General features: G+C 43.2%; 1 pseudogene; it reads left to right on the plus strand.

Moving 5' to 3' along the window:
* Positions 1 to 5,564: 5,564 nt before the first annotated feature.
* Positions 5,565 to 9,357, plus strand: LOC125094010 (14-3-3 protein sigma-like; annotated as a pseudogene).
* Positions 9,358 to 18,202: the final 8,845 nt, after the last annotated feature.

Raw genomic sequence — 18,202 nt, forward strand, 5'->3', positions numbered from 1 at the left:
AGGTCTGGGATGAAAGAAAAAAATGGTAGAGAAGTTAGTAAAATTGTCTGTATATGTAAACTTATAATGTGAGAAACAATAATAATAATATACCCTTTCAGATTTAAAAAAGACAATTAAAATACAACAATGGTATAGAAGTAAGGAGGAGGTGATTGGAGTTGAAGTGTTTATAGACTGGATAGTTCGTGAAAATGGTAAAGATGCTGATTTTAGACTTTAAGTACTTTCACTTAAAAAATTCCCAAGGTAACCATTAAAGGAAGACAATGCACATATTTAATTCTACTTCTAGGAATTTACAAGAATACCAACATATTGGAAACATTATAAATGGTTATCAATAGAGAATTGGTTAAAACAATTATGGATAGTAAAATACTATGAATTCAGTTCGGATAATTGGGCACTATGCAGCCATTTAAAAAATGCAGTAGCTATGTATGTATTTCTTTGAACTAATCTCCAAGGTAAAATAAAAAAATGGTGTGTGTCATGTATACTATTTATTGTTTTTTTTTTAAAGAAGGGACTGAAAATATGTGCATACATTATGCTTTTATTTTCATAGGGTAGCTCTGAAAGAGACACGAAATTCACAACAGTAATTGCCTCTGGGTTAGCTTTAAAATTTTCTAGTTCATATACATTCAAAAGCAAGATTTCTTTTAAAGACTTATAAAAGCAGGAGAAAAACTATATACAAAACCAAATACCCAGAGAAAGATACATGCACAGGGGATAGCAAACACACACACACACACACACACACACACACACACACACACACGGGACCCAAGGCAAAATGTGCGTCTTTAAACTGTGTACCTCACCTTTGTGGGAGCAAAACATCTAAAATAGCCCTCTGACTTTCCCTTTTCTCTATATAACAACAGAGCTCTAATCCTTGCATTTGCTACAGAGTGTAGTATGAGCATTTCTTTGTTTCCTCTTACATCCTGTTTGTACGCTTCTTGAAGACCTGACCCAAGTATATTATTTCCTTTGTAGTTCTTTTTTTTAAAGATTTTATTTATTTATTTGACAGAGAGAGAGAGAGATCACAAGTAGGCAGAAAGGCAGGCAGAGAGAGAGAGAGGGAAGCAGGCTCCCCGCTGAGCAGAGAGCCCGATGTGGGGCTGGATCCCAGGACTCTGAGATCATGACCTGAGCCGAAGGCAGAGGCTTAACCCCCTGAGCCACCCATGTGCCCCTCCTCTGTAGTTCTTAAAATATTTTTAGTATAAGCTTTGTATATAGTAGGTGCTTAATAAATCAATATGTGAGATACTATGTATTGTATTTTATGGGTTTGAAGTTTTTATGCTACCCAATTGGCCTAATCATGTGAATGAGTTTTTATAACATATGAAACTCATCAGAATGTTAAATGAATTTTGGATGGTTTTAAAATTTGGAAGTCCAGTAGTTTCTTTCACCATCTAGATTGCTTGCTAAATTTGACACAGTAGGGAAGACTTACTTTGGGCATTTAGGAAAGCAAAAACCACGATACAAAATAGTCTTGCAAGCAGCCATATTAACACATTCTCAATGTCTTCATTCTGTGTGACCTAAAAACCAACATGTGGGATGCATTCCATTATCACGTTTGTACATGGCACCTTCTGAAACTCTTGTCTGAAATGAGGACCTCTAGTCTACGGCCGTACCACCCTGAACACGCCGGATCTCGTCTGAAATGAGGAACTCTTGAACCGAAAGCCAGATTTGAGGCCTGGAGGGGGCAGGTATAGTCCTGGGTGTGCAATGGAGGGTAAAGCATTAATCTCAGCTACTCAAGCTAACACTCACTCAGGAACCCCTGAGTTGTACAGATCTGTTGCTAGAGGTACAGAGCGGTGTCCTTGCAGTAGGCAAAGGAAGTGGCTTTCTCTGTCCTGAAGTAGGGTTTGGTTTGGGTTTGGGTTTTGGTCATGGAAGAGCTTCTTCAAATGAAAGCATGGAGGAGATTCCACTGTATAAAATAGAAGAATTCAAAATGGGGGTGGGGACAGCCCAGAACCCCAACTTCCAAATCCTAGATCTATGGAACCCGAATCAGTGGTGTTCCTCAAGCTCTTTTTAGTGTGTGTGAGAATCAGCTGGGAGTGGATAGAACAGGGGCTGATCAGAACATCTGGGTGGGTCTGAGACTCTAAATCTTAACAAGCACCTGGGGGGTGCGGGGGCTGTGCCTGCCCCTCCTCCTCACAGTCATGCCTCACAGCGATGATGCTCAGCAGAGCCCAGTGTGAAAATTAGCCTGCAAGAGGATCCAAAATGAGTCTTACTCTCTGACTCACTCATGAAGCGATGGCAGTGAGAGATTCTCCAGCCCTTCAGTTGATTTTCTCATAATTTCCTAAGCCCCCCCACACCTGACTCAGCAACTACATTTTATCAGCCTGCTAAAAGGAAGTGTAAGAACTTGTTTAATTTAAGGCAGCCATAGAGCTCTAAAAAAGACTAACATTCCACCGAATACCCATTTCCCAAATTATCTCAAGAGAAGGAAGGAGAGTAACGTCTTGATCCTATGGAACTGTTTAGGACAGCAGCTGAAACCCTAAGAATAGCTGAATCCTGTTCCGAGCCCCATCAGGGAATTCCTTCCCAACATTTGACATCAGTGGATCGGCATGAATGCACAGCTGCCTGGCGACACAAATGTGCCGCACAGTCCTGAGACAAAGGATCTTAGATTCTAGAAACAGCGGTCGGCGGAGACCCTGCACTGGACTGGCTACTTACTTGTCTACAAAAATGGACATTGGCAAAATCTGTATGTCCAAAACAGGGGACTTGGGAGGGGCAGGAAGTACATTTCGGTTTCCATTTTGGAAATAGTAAGGCATCACCCCTGATGCCCACCCTGCCTCTCTGCTTAGACAGTAGACAAACTACAGAGCGGGAGCCAGCTTGTGTGTGTGTGTGTGTGTGTGTGTGTGTGTGTGTGTGTGTGTGTGTTTAATCTAGATTCTATCACAGTGTTTTTTGGCTTTTTTTTTTTTTAATGGTGCTTGGTAATTCCAGGTGATTCTGCCTGGGCAGGAAAAAGCCTGGGGGTGCTGGTTTAGATTTGCAAGACCCATTTTCCTTCAGAAGAAATCACGAGCATGCTTACATAGGTCAACAGAAGTTGCAGGATCTCATTTTACGAACATAACACCTGGGACTAAGTTTGGCCCCAAACACCACCACCACCACCACCAACAACAACAACAAAAACACCCCAACTATGGCGAATTACAACTGGTATTTCTCTAAGACTTGAACTTCTCAGAGAGCCTGAGCACCCATGTAAAGAGATACTGTATGACTTGCTCTTTTCTCATAAGGATTGTGAAAAATTTATTCTGAAGTCTGCAAAGCCTTTTAATTCTTAGTGGAAGCATCTGGGTAAGAAAGATGATTATCAAGTATTCATCTAATTTTTAAGCAAGATTACTAGGACTTTAAAATTAAAATGAGGGGCGCCTGGGTAGCTCAGTGGGTTAAAGCCTCTTCCTTCAGCTCAGGTCATGATATCAGGGTTCTGGGATCGAGTCCCACATCGGGCTCTCTGCTCAGCGGGGAGCTTGCTTCCCTTCTTCTCTCTCTGCCTGCCTCTCTGCCTACTTGTGATCTGTCTGTCAAATAAATAAATAAAATCTTTAAAAAAAATTAAAATGAGGGGAGCCTGGGTGGCTCAGTTGGTTAAGCATCTGACTTCCACTCAGATCCTGATCTCAGGGTCCTGGGTCTAGGATTCCAGAGCCCGAGTCTAGGATTCCAGGTCCGCACTCAGCAAGGAGTCTGCTTCTCCCTCTCCTTTTCCCTTTGCCCCTACCCCTTGCTCTTTCTCTTTCTCTAGCTCTCAAATAGATAAATAAATCTTTCCTAAAAAAGTATTAAAATGAGCATTAACCTTCAAAACAATTGCGCTAGAAGACTGGAGCTGTATTTCAATGAAGCTGCCATTTCTCAAAATATTTCTGGACTCTTATTTTGTGAATTGCCTTTAAAGTCAGAATAGGAGCCACACAAGAAACACAGTCCTAGTACAATATCTTTTAACCATTTTAAATATATACATCTTTCAAAATGTGAAAAAAAGACCATCAACTATTCTGTATCCTAAGGCCCATATCATCGACATATCACCCAAGAAGTTTAAATTTAAAGTTGAAATTTATTTTTTGTTGTTTATTGAATGAAATCAGGATTTTTTTCCTATTTCCCATCTGTGAATGCAATTTCAAAATACATCACCAACACTCCATCCCCAGAATTTTTTTTTAACAGATTTTATTTTTTTTAAGATTTTTATTTATTTATTTGACAGAGAGAGAGAGAGAGATCACAAATAGGCAGAGAGAGGGGGGAAGCAGGCTCCCCGCCAAGCAGAGAGCCCGATGTGGGCCTCGATCCCAGGACCCTGAGATCATGACCTGAGCCGAAGGCAGAGGCTTAAGCCACTGACCCACCCAGGCGCCCCATCATCCCCAGAATTTTTATTTCCCACTGAGAATCACTGCCATATTTTAGTAAAAGCTTATTTCTAATAAAAACTCAGCTTCATGATTCCTGTTACTCAACAGCTTGCCTCTGAATGAGACCTTTTTCGAAAATCAAATCCATTTTGAATGGAGAGAGCTTGCCACCCCAGACTTTGAGGGCAGTTTCCGATGGATTCTTATACATTTTTCATACTGATACTCAGAAAAGGACCGCATCTGTTCGTGTGCTCAAAATCTAATAGGTTAAGAAATTAATTAATAGTTATTATTGATTGGTTATAGTTTTTAAGCATAGAGATTGTTTTTTTTTTAAAGATTTTATTTATTGATTTGACAGAGAAAGAGAGAGAGAGAGAGATCTCAAGTAGCCAGAGAGGCAAACAGAGAGAGAGGAGGGAGCAGGCTCTCCACTGAGCAGAGAGCCCGATGCGGGGCTTGATCCCAGGACGTTGGGATCATGACCTGAACCGAAGGCAGAGGCTTTAACCCACTGAGCCACCCAGGCGCCCCCATAGAGATTGTTTTATGTTACAGGTTATTAAAGATGAAAAGCTGCATTGTAGAGAGCCAGGCTGATCACTGGTTTATTTGACATACAGAATATTAATCGAGAACCTTGAAAACCAGGCATTGAGAGACATCGGTGTATGTAGAACATGAATCCATAAGCAAGAGCTAAGTGTTGTTATAGAAACAAGTGTGTGTGTATATGTTTTGAGCAGTGGATGAGTTGGGCAAAAAGATAGATTCAAACTTACCTCGAAGACATTTTTGAAGCTGACCACTTCCCAATAAACAGCAAGAAGAATGTGATCGAAGATTGAAGTTTGTAAACTACTTCTGCCTTGAATGCGGCTTGGATATTTGCTTTTATTTACTAAAGGCCATGCCCTGTCAAAGTTGTGTCTAAAATATTTGAAGTTTGAAAGGCATGGGTAATTACGGGATACAACTTTTTAGTGAAAGGAAAATCATTTGGGATATTCACTTATGGAGGAGGAACCTACCACAGCTGTCCGTCTTTGCCTAAGATAACCGGATCGGGGTGTGATGACACCCACGATGATGGTGGTGGTTGTGGTGGTTCAATTTTTGTTAGTGGGAGTGATCCTTTATCTCTTTCTCATACCTTTCTTCCAACTGGGCCCACTGAAGCAAACAATGTGATCTCCGGAAGCTTCCTGTTACCTCAGAAGCAAACACACAGACAATGAGTTGCTTATATTTTGAGAGGATAGAAGAAAATGAGCCAAAATGAGAGACCATGTATCTTTTGAGAAGTAATACTGTTTGTCCATAGGGAAGCTCTCTAGTCAGATAAATTCAATGTGACGTTCAGCGGTGACTTTAGGCTGTTTTTGCTCTGGTAAAGGACACAAAAATGTTCATTCTGAGGAGCTACTGTGTGGGTTTCTCACAAAATATGTGTTTTATCAACACTAGCATTAATACGAATACTCCAGTAGTTAAACAGATAAAACAGGGGACAACACAGTATTTGGTTCAAATCCCAGCTCTCTCACTCTCATGTAGCATGAAGTTAAATGAGTTAACCACTCTGGGCCTCTATAAACCATTTTTACTCATAACACATATGACACTAAATGTGGGTTTACCACACCAAGCAATTCCCCAACTTTCCAGATACCAAGTGGGTGTCCTACAATGCAATTCAATTCTGACCCTAGCTATCCAGACGTAGTGTCAAACCCCACAGATTAAGGGTTCTGGTCCACAAATCTTCCCTTTGTTTTAGATACAAGCACAGGTCGTGGTGGTCTCCCAAACTTCTAAGTGATTGGCTATAAATTGGGGATTTCCACCACCCCCTCCTTGGGTTCTGTAATTAGCTAGAGTGGCTCATAGAACTTAGGAAGGCTCATTACCTGCCATGACTGGTTTGTGATAGAGACTACAAGTCAGGAATAGCCAAACTGAAGAGATGCAGCAGGCAAGATATATGGGTAAGAGGCCTGGAGTTTCCATGCCTTTTCAAATTCACTTCCCTCCCAGCACCTTGAGGTGTTTGCCAACCAGGATGCTCTCTGACCATCCGCCACCCCCCAAACATGTTTCAGGATCCTTTTTTTTTTTTTTTTTTTTGTTTATTTATTTATTTAAGATAGAGAGAAGAGAGCATGAACAGGGCAGGGGGCAGAAGCAGGTTCCCTGCTGAACAAGGAGCCCGAAGCGGGATTTGATCCCAGGACCCTGGGATCATGACCTGAGCCAAAGGCAGCCGCTTAACTGACTGAGCCACCCAGGCACCTTCTCGTTTCAGGAACTTTATGGAGGTTTCATTACATAGGCATGATTGATTAAGGCATAGCCCCTGGTGATTACCTCCATCTCCAGCCTCTCCCTCATTCCCCCTGAAGTCAGGGAGTGCAGAGGAAAGTTCCAAGCTTCTGATCATGTCTTGGTCTTTTTGGTGATCTGCCCCCCCTCCTGGAGCTATCTGGGTTCCCCAACCACCAGTCATCTCATGAGCATGCAAAACACATTCCTGTCACTCCAGAGATCCCAACAGCTTAAAACTCTTTGTGTCAGGACAGGAGTCAGGGACTAAGACCAAATGTTGTAACAAAAGATGCCCTCATCACCCCTCTCGCTCAGGAAATTACAAGAGTTTTAGAGTTCGGTGCCAGGAACTGAGGACAAAGACCAAATACGTATTTCTCAGTATATCACAGCCTCAGTTTCTCCAGCTGTGAGTAGGATTATGATTAATACCTCACCCAGTAGTTAAGAGGATTCAACCTGTCACTTGTTAGCAAACACCTGGGATGGACAGAATTCCCCTTTGGAACAATTATCTTATTTTTCCCTGTTCAACAAAGACACAGTAACCACTCCCTTGGTGTCGATCTCTGAGCTGGGCACTCCGAGGGACACGGAAAAAGGAACAGACAGGTTGCAGGCCACCAAACACCCCAACAGAGCTGCGTGGGCCCCTTAAGGGGATAATTCTTTGCCACGGTAGGAACTTAGTTGGTGGAGTGGCTGGACATTTATTGTGAAAGTGTGTCAAGTAGCAGAGTGTCTCGAATGTCAATGATTAGCTTACTTCCACTCCGAGTTTAGAGACCCACTTCATGTATTTGTTTAGAGATCAAGGCCTGTGATACCAAAAAAGGAAATGGAACATAGCTCTCCTTGGGTAGCTAAATCCAGAGTGCTGGGCAGAGCTAACGTCTGCTTAGTCTTTATAAACGAGTTGTTGTGCATACCTTAGGTTAAATAAAATAAAGCAAAATAAAAAAAGAAAGAAACTTCTCCCAGTACACCGGCAGAAACATATTATTCAAATGAGATCAAATATTTTTAAAGCACTGTATGAACAGTACGGTACTCTATAAATGTTTGGCAAGCTTCCACCTACACATTTTATTACCTTTGTTATTGTAGCGTGAGTTATCTTCGAAGGTTTTAAGATTGTAAGAACATAAGTCCTCCAGCTGCACGAGGGATGTTTGAGAGAGAACAGTGACTGTGCATGCCCATGAACACACATTGCGATGCGCTCTGCGGAGAAAGGGGACGCGTGGTTCCTACAGGCTGCCGTCATCTTCAAATATTAAAATGTTGTTCTATTTTAAATGCTGTTTTTTTCCAATTAAGTATGGATGAGCAATAGCGTACCTTCCGTAGCAGAAATTTTGCAGAAAAGTGTTGGGAAGCTGATGAAAATGAAGTGTGACCTCTGTGTCCCTAGCATCCCAAACTATGACCTTGAACCAAAGACAGGTTACTATCTTTGCACTCCCAAGATGTAATGCACGAACCCCTCCAGTTTTAGTTACTTGAATGCAGTCCCCACTCCCGAACTTGCGCATACATCCCTGTCCCATGCCTCTCAGCTGGTGTGAAGCTTTTCAAGGTACCAAAATGTATGTTCTCAGGAGCAAGATTTTGGTTTTGTTTATTTCCTGTTCCTTGGCCTATGGTCTTTACTGCTGCTGCCCCTTGTAAGAGTACAGCCCTGACAGAGTCTGACACTGGTCCCCAGACAGCCGGTTAGCCCACTATCTGCCTGTGTGTCCCCAGAGCCACGGAGGGAGCCCCTGTGATCCAGAAGGCCAAGCTGGCAGAGCAGGCAAAGGCTATGGGGACATGTCAGCCTTCGTGAAGGGCGCCATGGAAAAGGCAAGGAGCTACCCTGTGAAGACTGAAACCTTCTCTCAGTGGCCTGCGAGGATGTGGTGGGAGGCCAGAGCACTGCCTGGAGGGGCCTGCTCAGTGCTGAGCAGAAAAGCAAGGAGGAGGGCTAGGAAGGGAAGGGTCCGGGGAGCAGGTAGGGACTGGGAGAAGGTGTGTGATGGTGCGGTGGGCCCGCTGGACACCACCTCATCGAAGGTACCGGTGACGCTAAAAGCCGGGTCTTCCACCTGAAACTGAAGGGTGACTACACCACTACCTGGCTAAGGTAGGACCGAAAGCATATCATCGACCCTGCCCTGTCAGCCTGCCAGGAGGCCATAGACGTCAGCAAGGAAATGGCTGCCTGCCAACCCCACCTGCCTGGGCCTGGCCTCAAGGAGCTTTTATGGTCTTCTCCTATGAGATCCCCAACAGCCCAGAGGAGGCTATCCCACTGGCCAAGACCACCTCGGACGAGGCCATGGCTGACCTGCACACCCTCACCAAGGACTCCTACAAAGACAGCACCTTCATCACGCAGGGACTGCAAGACAACCTGGTGCTGGGGACGGCCAACACCAGGGGAGAGGGGATGAGGCTCCTGAGGAGCCCCAGAACTGAGCCACTCCTGCCCCTTGCTCTGCCCCCACTCTCCACAGAGAGGATTAGTATGGGGTTGGAGACCTCACCACTGCTGTCTGTACCCCGTTCCTGAGACCCGCCCTGCTATGAACCAGGTCACTGCTCACCCCCTTGACCCTCTTCTGTCCCTATTGACTCTTGGTCTGAGGAACTGAGGAGAGTCCCACCCTTGTGGCTGAGAACTGGGCTATGAGTGTGGCAGAAGCTGGAGATGAGTGTGAGTGTGTGTGTGTGTGTGCGTGTGCACACACGCGTGCACAAGACCAAGAATGAGAGGAAAAGCATGCCTGCTGTGTGTGACCATGTTTCTTCCCAATAAAGTTCCCCTGTGACACCCCCCCCCAAAAAAAATTGAGTATAGCTCTTCTAGGCCAGTCATCTCTGTCATCCTAAGCATCTCTCTTTGCAGCTGCAGGAAGGCAATGGTTGTCCTTATGGTACACCTACACACCACACGCGGTATGCTGGAGACCAGAAGACTGGGTCACAAGCTAAGGGAAATTCACAACTGCTTTTAGAACTGTATACTGTTGGCATTTTAGGCTCAGACCCAACCTCTGAACCCTGGCTTAGGTTCCAGAAGCCTCCCCATACCTCAGAGTCCAAGCCCAACTCAGTTCCCAGAAAGAAAAGAAGAACCTTATCTTGCCAGTTGAAAACCCACCCTCCCTCTCTGCTAGGATGAGTGATCGTTGTTTCTTCCCTTTGGGGGAAATCCCACCCTTCTTCTAAATAGGCACCTCCCGCCCCTCAGAGCATGGGCACCGCAATCACTGGAGCCCTGGGAGCTCTCCCAGTGGCTGCCACAGGTCACCTCAAATCACAGCTCTTATGGGCGATGTGACGCAGACCAGGCTTCAGGATCCCAGCTCAGTCATCCCTTGTCTTACTCCATCCTTCCAGCCCGAAGAGGACAGAATTTCAAGTAAGCTTGTTTTTACTGACAAAGCTGGTTCTCGCCTTTAATTTTTTAAAAGCAAATGTGTGGACAACAAAGTCAACTTACCTCCCATGAACGACAGTAATATTCTGGAAAGTTTGGGGAGAAGCCATTGTCTGTCTCTTCATAATAGAGTTCCGCTGTTACGGAACTCCTCAGCATTTTTAAGCAGCTGGTGGCATCTCCAGTCCAAGGATTAGAGCCTGAACTCCTTCCTTCTCCGGGTTCCAGTTCCCCTTTGTAGGAGGCAGTCGTTTGGTCCGTCACGAATGCCCTGAAAGATCCTGCCAACAGTTCTTCTGCCACAGGTCCCCACCCCCCAGAGAGTGCTGTATTCCCCGGCATGGCAGAGGTTTGCACATCAGACGATATGATCCAGGATCTTAGTAGGTAAATATTACGATTGTCATCTTTCCTACTTTTTCACTCAGTCCTACGACTCCAGGGCATTGCTCCTACCAAGTTCTCAACCTGTTGAGGCAATGTTAGAGATAAGCCTTCCCCACTGGGGACAAACCCGGAGGTGGGGGGTCACCCTAGGAGTACGGCAAGATGACCTTGGAAAGCTTCACAAAACATTAAAGTTCTGAAAAAAGCTAATCCATTGGTGAATTTGCTAATGCCTGCATGTCCTCTTCCCCTACCCCAAAGATAAGAGCCACAAACAATGATTGCCTTCCCTTCCTTTATTGGCATAATTTTACACTCGCAATTTCATTAGCTGTTTAGATAATGGGGCGGGTGCAACGAATAAAGGCCATAAAACAACAATAGAGTAGATCACTTGCAAGTGTAGAGCAACTTAATTGTTGTTTTCAGCACACCCGGAATGACAAAGGGGATTATCGCTGAAGTCTGAGGGCATTTGTGTTAGACAAAAGCTGGTGGTTGATTTTGGTAGTTATTATTCTCCCCTGCAGTTTAAATCACTTTCTTACTAGAAGCAAAGGAGCAGTAAGGAAACAAAACAAAACAAATTCTAACCTTATGTAAATGCAGTTCTCCAAATAGATTATTTTTGCAGATTCTGGAACCACTGAGGGAGATAGGGTTCCACAATTCTAAAGAATCCTAGAATTTTAGAGATGTGGCCATAAAGAGCACAATCTAGTTTCCTTAGTCAGTGCTTCCTGAACTGGCGTGCCTATGCCCTGCTTTTACAGGGGTACACCAGGGGTGCTCCAAGGGAACTACGAGATGGAGCCCCCCCCCCAGAGAGACACCCTTATAAGTCCTGACATAAGGGAGGCACCTGGAAAATATTTGTTGTGTTAATAAATCTCTGTGGTTTGTCAGTTTCATTGGTTGTTATATAACTTAAAACTTTATTTTATTTTATTAGTTTTTTTTTAAGTAGGCTCCACACTCACTATGAAGCCCAATGAGGGGATTGAACTCACGACCCTTAGATCAAGACCTGAGATGAGATTAAGAGTTGGCTCTTAAACTGACTGAGCCACCCAGACACCCCAAACTTTATTTTAATATTAAAATAAGTCTGTGTTAAGCATGAATCTGAATGTATGCAGATTTAAAAAAAAAATTATCTGGGAGATCAGGGATCCCAGGAATGAGATGCAGAATGGAAACACAAAAAATGACTTCACGGATGGGATGTGTGCTCGCTGTGAGGTGGGGAGGATGGGGGGTGGTTCTGACCTTAGGAACTTCTGGAATGAGGAGAGTCTATACAACTAAAGGCAAAACAAACTGTACATAAGCTTTGCACTCTGTCAATCAAGTTGCTTTCCATAGGGGTGCAAATTAACAATAGTTACTGGAACACGTGTACACCGGGAATGAACAAATCAATAGAAGGATAACCAGTGATAGGAATCAGTTTTCTCATTCTTGGAATGAGAGTTCACAGATAAGCAAAGGGAGAAGGCTAGAATGATCTGTGTGTTAATGGATTCACACTGGAAACCCTGTACAAGCTTACATTTAGCTGAATATGGGTATAGATATATCTGTATGTACTTCAGATACATATAGATGCAAATATTTATTAATGTGTATATAGGAATTAGTATACACATATCTATTTCTTTCCTCTGTCAGCTGAGAGGACCCAGAAGCCAGCACACCTAGAATCTTGGTCTCTTAGAGTACTCTCCAGTAAAAGGAACCAGGCAGAACTCCTGGAGAAATGGCTGCTTCTAGGAGCAGGGCAGGAAACACACACAATGAGCCTGGAGTATCTTCGAGTGCCAGAAAGTTAAAAAATGCTGGAGGAAAACAAAATCCCAAAACCAAACCCCATATGATAGGGGTACGTCAAAGGGACACAGGAACCAACGGAAAGACCTCCTAATGAGAGCCAAAATGGGAACAATTTGAGCACCAAAATAAATAGAACTGGATTATAATCTAAAGGAAAAAAATAGATACCCATAAGCCTATTGCTACTATAAATAAATGACTGAATAAATAAATTGCAAGAAGGAGACAAATCTCAGTAATTCCAAGTAATTTCTGTACTCTGCTTTCTAGGAGGTGAAGCTTGACTGTCCACTTCTTAACTACGGGTTGTGCTTAGTAACATTCTAACTTCCTTGAAGGGAGGAGAGTATGCAAAGGAGGGGAGAGGAGTAACTTTGAAGTGGAGAAAGTTGATAAACACTACCTTGGCTAGGAGATCAAGGTCAACAGCAACAGTGATGTCATATTGGTTAGTACGTTCTCTGGATATGATGCGATGGGAGGTGCCCTTTACCTGTGATCCTCTGCTGAAGGCCCATAAGCCCTGTCTAACCCTGAGGAAAACATCCGTCTGACGTTCCCAAATGAGGGAAGATCTGAGTCAAAATCAGCCAAAGAAGATCTGAGGAACCATTAACAGCCAATGGGAGCCTAAGAAAATCTGACAATGGAATGTCATCTGGGATCCTGGATAGATCCTGGGACAGAAAAGAATATTAAGTAGAAATTGAAGAAATCTGAGTAAACTAGGACTTCGGTTAATCATAATCTATCCATATTGGTTCATTAATGATAACAAATGAACTTACTAATATAATGTAAGGTGCTCATAATAGGGGAAATCAGGTACAGGATGTATGGAAACCCTCTGTACCACAGTTGTAAGTGTTCTAATCTAAAACTGTTCTGGAAAAAAAAAAAAGACTGTTCTGAAATAAAAAATGTTTTTATTCTTAAAAAAATCTAAATAGGTCATGGGTAAAAGGCCAAGTATGATGAATCTTTAAAGAAACAGGTTGAAGGCAGACTAAGTAGGAATATTCCAGAATGTTAGGGTGTCTTCTGGCCCTTTTCTGCCATTAGAGGTACTTTGGTAGCACGGTTTATGGTGTGTAGAACACTACCTTAAACTTTGGACTTTGCCTAAGATTAACTCCAAGGAAACTTCAAGGATTTACAATCTCCCCGTTTAAGGAGTGGAACAAAGACGAAGACTGGGCGTCTCTAATGATTAACCAACATATTTACATTCTCCGTGTTGGAAAAAAAAGAACTTCATTGACACAGAATGAAATCGACCACTCATGGGTAAGACTTACTAAAATATTTTGTTTTCATAATATATAAGTGTGATAAATAAAGCTTCTTTATTTTAGAAATATTTCTTTTTCACTTTTAAAATCCTTTGGAAGGTTGTAGTGACTAATATTTATGTAGTGACTTGGCCTCATTTCAGCAATCTCCCTCTTTTTATCTTTTACTCTTTGCAAAGCTCATATCCTGGGTAATTCTTGAGGTAATTCATCAGTTTAGTTTATATTCAGTACTCGAAAGCCTTTCAAAATGTGTGGCATTTATTTCTCATTACATAAGGTCCATAGTACCTGTTAAATTATAACTTGTGTTTTAATACTGAGTAAATCATAACCAGCTCTTAATAAAATCGCCCCTCAAACTAAACACATGTTCTACTTTGTCCAATACCATTTTAGACTTTGTAAGTGAAATTTGCCTCTCTTCCTCCTCTCCTTCGTTCCTTTCCTCCCTCCATCCCTTTCCTTCCTTCCTCCAAAATGCTTACTGAGCATCTACTCTGGCCAGGATTTGGGAAAACATTTTATTTTATTTACTTAATTTTTAAAATATTTTATTTATTTCTTTGAGAAAGAGAGAGAGAGGGAGAACAAGCAGGTGGAAGGGAAGAGGGAGGGGAGAAGCAGGCTCCCCACTGAGCCTGGAGCCCAACTTGGGGCTGGATCCCGAGTCCCTGGAATCATGACCTGAACTGAAGGCAGATGCTAGTGGACTGAGCCACCCAGGTGCCCCTGGGGAAAACATTTTAAATAACATATGGTTGGTCAAGGACTCCCAGTCCAATAGGAGAAGCCGGTGATGGGCAGATAATTAATCCTCATTAAATGCATATTACGCTAGAGGTGTGCAAAGGATGCTTATGAGGGCAATGTAGGACAGAAGGCTGTTCCTCAGGGTGGGGGAAGTCCTCACTATTATTACTCAGGATGGGGGAGGGTTCATCCCCTCCCTCACCTGACACTTGGCTATTACTTTGCCGGGATTGCTTCCTTGCCCTGAGGTACATCTGAAGTCCGGTCATTTTAATCATTTGACAAATGCATCAGATGTAATGGAATCAACCAGCCCTTCCCTCTTATCCTGTCCTGACTTTTCTTTGTAAAACCTCCTAGAGGTAAAAAACTAACAAACAAACAAACAAAACACACACACACACACACACACACACACACACACACACAAAACCCCAGAAAACAAAGTGTTTGTGATATATCCTATGATAAATCCTGGAAGGAACAATGCATTCTTTCTGTCCTCTGGCCCTCTCCACATTAAATACATAAAACAGAAGGGGTTTAGAAAAGTGATCACATTTAACTGCTTCCCGTATTAGCCAAACATTTGAGTGGAAAGCCAAATTTCTTTTAGGGTTTAAAAGTTTGTGAAATAATTTTTTCAATAGTCCTTTTAAAGAATGCTTTTCTCTGAAAAAAGCACTGTGGCCTTTCTAAATTGTGAGTGATTAGAAAAGCCTGATTTTTACATCAACCCCCAAGTGATACATAGCTATCAAGCCATAATCTGATAGTGCTGGTCTCATGACTGTCTTGGAAAAACAATGTCCCCATTGTAACGTCACAAAGGGGCAAAACGGGAGCCTCTCAGAAGGGTCTTAGTGTCATGCTTCTGCTCCAAAATGTGCTGAGTATCAGGGACCCATGTCACATTGTTGGGTAAGGCAGTGCCCATGTCACTACACAAAACCATATTATGTAGGCTTGACAAGGGCCATGACAAATCTTAACACTGACATGTGAGCTCTGAGACTGTTAATCAGCCCCCGTCTTCCAAAGATCAAGGTTAGCAGTAGACTTTCTAAAGGTTTTTGTCAGGAAGTGTTTTATTAAAATTCTTGTTTATTATTTAATTCAGCAAAGAGACATTTCTAAGTATGTGAACATGAGAGGGAAAAAAATATTTACATATGAATTACACATGCCCCCCTGGGCGCTGTCTCACGTTTAAATCAGATCCCACAGACACTTTGCCCACATGAATCTTAATCCAAGATGTTTATGAAACCACCAGACCGACATCTGAACTCTCTTTTCCGGTGCCAGTGATTTCTGGAAAGAAAGACGCTGTAACTTACACTATGTGCTTAGTATATATGATCTGCCTTGGCTAAACCCTGGGTGTTGAGTCTGCCTGCAGTTTTGATTTGTCAACAATAGTTTCACTAAATAAGGAAAGTCCCAAGGGCAGGTCTTTGATTCCATGTACCACTGGTGGGTCTGGCCTCTCAGCTGGTCCAGATAAAGGGAATTCGGTGAGCCCACCCCCCCAAGTTTCATAGAGGGAAATGCTGACCGCAGGCTTCCCCCCATAAAGCACTGTTAGCAGAAGACACAGACAGAGAGCCGTGAGAGCTTGACAGAGGTCAGAGGTCACAAGGCCCTTTCTTGATCTCAGGGATGGCTTCCTCAATCTTCCCCTCCCAGCGTTCGCACCTGCAGGTAGTGCGCAGGAGGGCGGAGCCAGGAGTTCCATCACGATAGGCTCTCTGACACATGTGACCCCACGCGTCGCCTTGTCCAGACTCTTTCTTGCTCTTCCATTGGGTTCCTCTCCACTTTCTTGGGAGCAGCTATTACTCATTCTTTAAGATCCTTATCAGATACCACGTCTGCCAGGAATATATCTCTTGTGCTGGGATAACTAGCTGTTCCCATCCCCACCCCGCCCCCATGTTCCTATCACGTCTTACAACAGGCATCACCCTTGGGGCGGGTGGATGTCTTTATGGTGTCCTTACGCCAGCAGTGCGTGACTCTTCCAGTCACTGCCTGGACGTTTGTCCAGGAAATGAAGCTAAAGAGCTGGGAGAATGGGGATAAGGATGGGTGACGGGAAATTATTGGGGAGGAGAATGAGTTGCAGGACTGAATGCGAGGTGCTCTGAGATCATCAGTGTGGGATCAGCACGAGAGGAAAAGGCCAAAGCAAATATAGTCAGTCTCGGAGTGGAACAGAAGAGCCCTAGAACGAAGACAGGGTTAACTCTGGTCTTTGGAAGCAACGAGAAATGGAAAAACAAACAAACCTCAGCTGGGTTGCCTGAAATGTGTATGTGTGTGTGTGTACATATGTGTGTGTGCATATGCATGTGTACATATGTGTGTGTACATATCTCTGCATATGGCATAAACATTGTTTTGTAAACGAGGGTAACAGCCACCCGAGACACATTTCCCTTGCTTTCGAGAGTAATTTTCTTGGCATGCCACGACTTGTGCTAATTCCAAAGAGATAATCCCAGTAGAATCACGTACTTCGTCATTCCCAAACCCAGATGATGTTCCAAGTTTTAAAAGTAATTTCTTTTGTCCTTCTCTCAAAGGTGGTTGGGCCATATGACTAATTCCCAAACTGATAAAAAATCAGATCTTTGAGAAGTCTGTTACTCAAGGTACTGGCACTCATAATAGATCCAGAAGGATACTACATAGGAAGACTGACTTCTGCTCAAATATGGTAAGCTGAGACCTAAGTAAGATTGTCTGATGTTTCTCAAATCCTTTACATCCAGTACAAGGAGGCCAACTTCCAGATAAATGTGGAAGATAGGGCTTCTTGACCTGGTCAAATTACGTGTGATATAACTGTCATATTTTGTCGGTATTACAGGTCAGCAAACATTTTCTAGAATGAGCCAGATGGTAGATATTTTCAGGACTACAGGCTATCCTGTCTCTGGCACAACTACTCAGCTCTGCCTTTGTAGCATGAAAGTAGCCACAGGACAAATGTAAACAAATGGACATACGTCCATGCTCCTGGCTGTGTTTCAGTAAAACTTTATTTACAAAAACAGGTGCAGGGTTTGCTGATTCCTATTAGAGTTGATGATACAGCAGAAATACAAAAAAGATTTGTAACCCTTCAGCTTTTAAAATGCCTGTTCTGCATTTTTTTAAGGTACAATAATAGATCAGGTTAATGATTTTGTTCTGGATCAGACCCGGATTTGAATTTTTGCCCTGCCCCTAATTACCGGTGTGACACTAGGCATGTTACTTTACCTTCTAAACCTTTATTTCCCTGTCAATAATACCAGTTATGATATTATGATACTGACTTCATGGTTTGCTTTGAGGATTAAAATATGTCACCCACATATAGATATTACACAAATAATATGTGTCAAGGCCCGAGCGCCACTGCTCCATAATGTTATCTGTCTCATGCATTTACATTGTCTTGGAAAAGGCCACGACCATCAGCAAGAAAGCCCAGCGCGGCCTCGCCTGCCTGCCTGTGAACCTTTAGGAGAGTTACACGCTAAAGGGTGATTCAGACCGCTATATAGCTCAGCTCCTTAGAATTTCTACCCATGACTGACCTTTTCAGGGTTTCACAAACCTCAGGAGATAGATTCAGTAGCAACTTGGTTACCTAATAGTCACTTTTCAAGGATAAAACTTCAGGTCTGCCAAGGAAGGGAAACTGAGACCTTTACATG

This window comes from Lutra lutra, chromosome 2, assembly GCF_902655055.1.
Source record: "Lutra lutra chromosome 2, mLutLut1.2, whole genome shotgun sequence".
In the NCBI taxonomy this organism is placed as follows: Eukaryota; Metazoa; Chordata; class Mammalia; order Carnivora; family Mustelidae; genus Lutra; species Lutra lutra.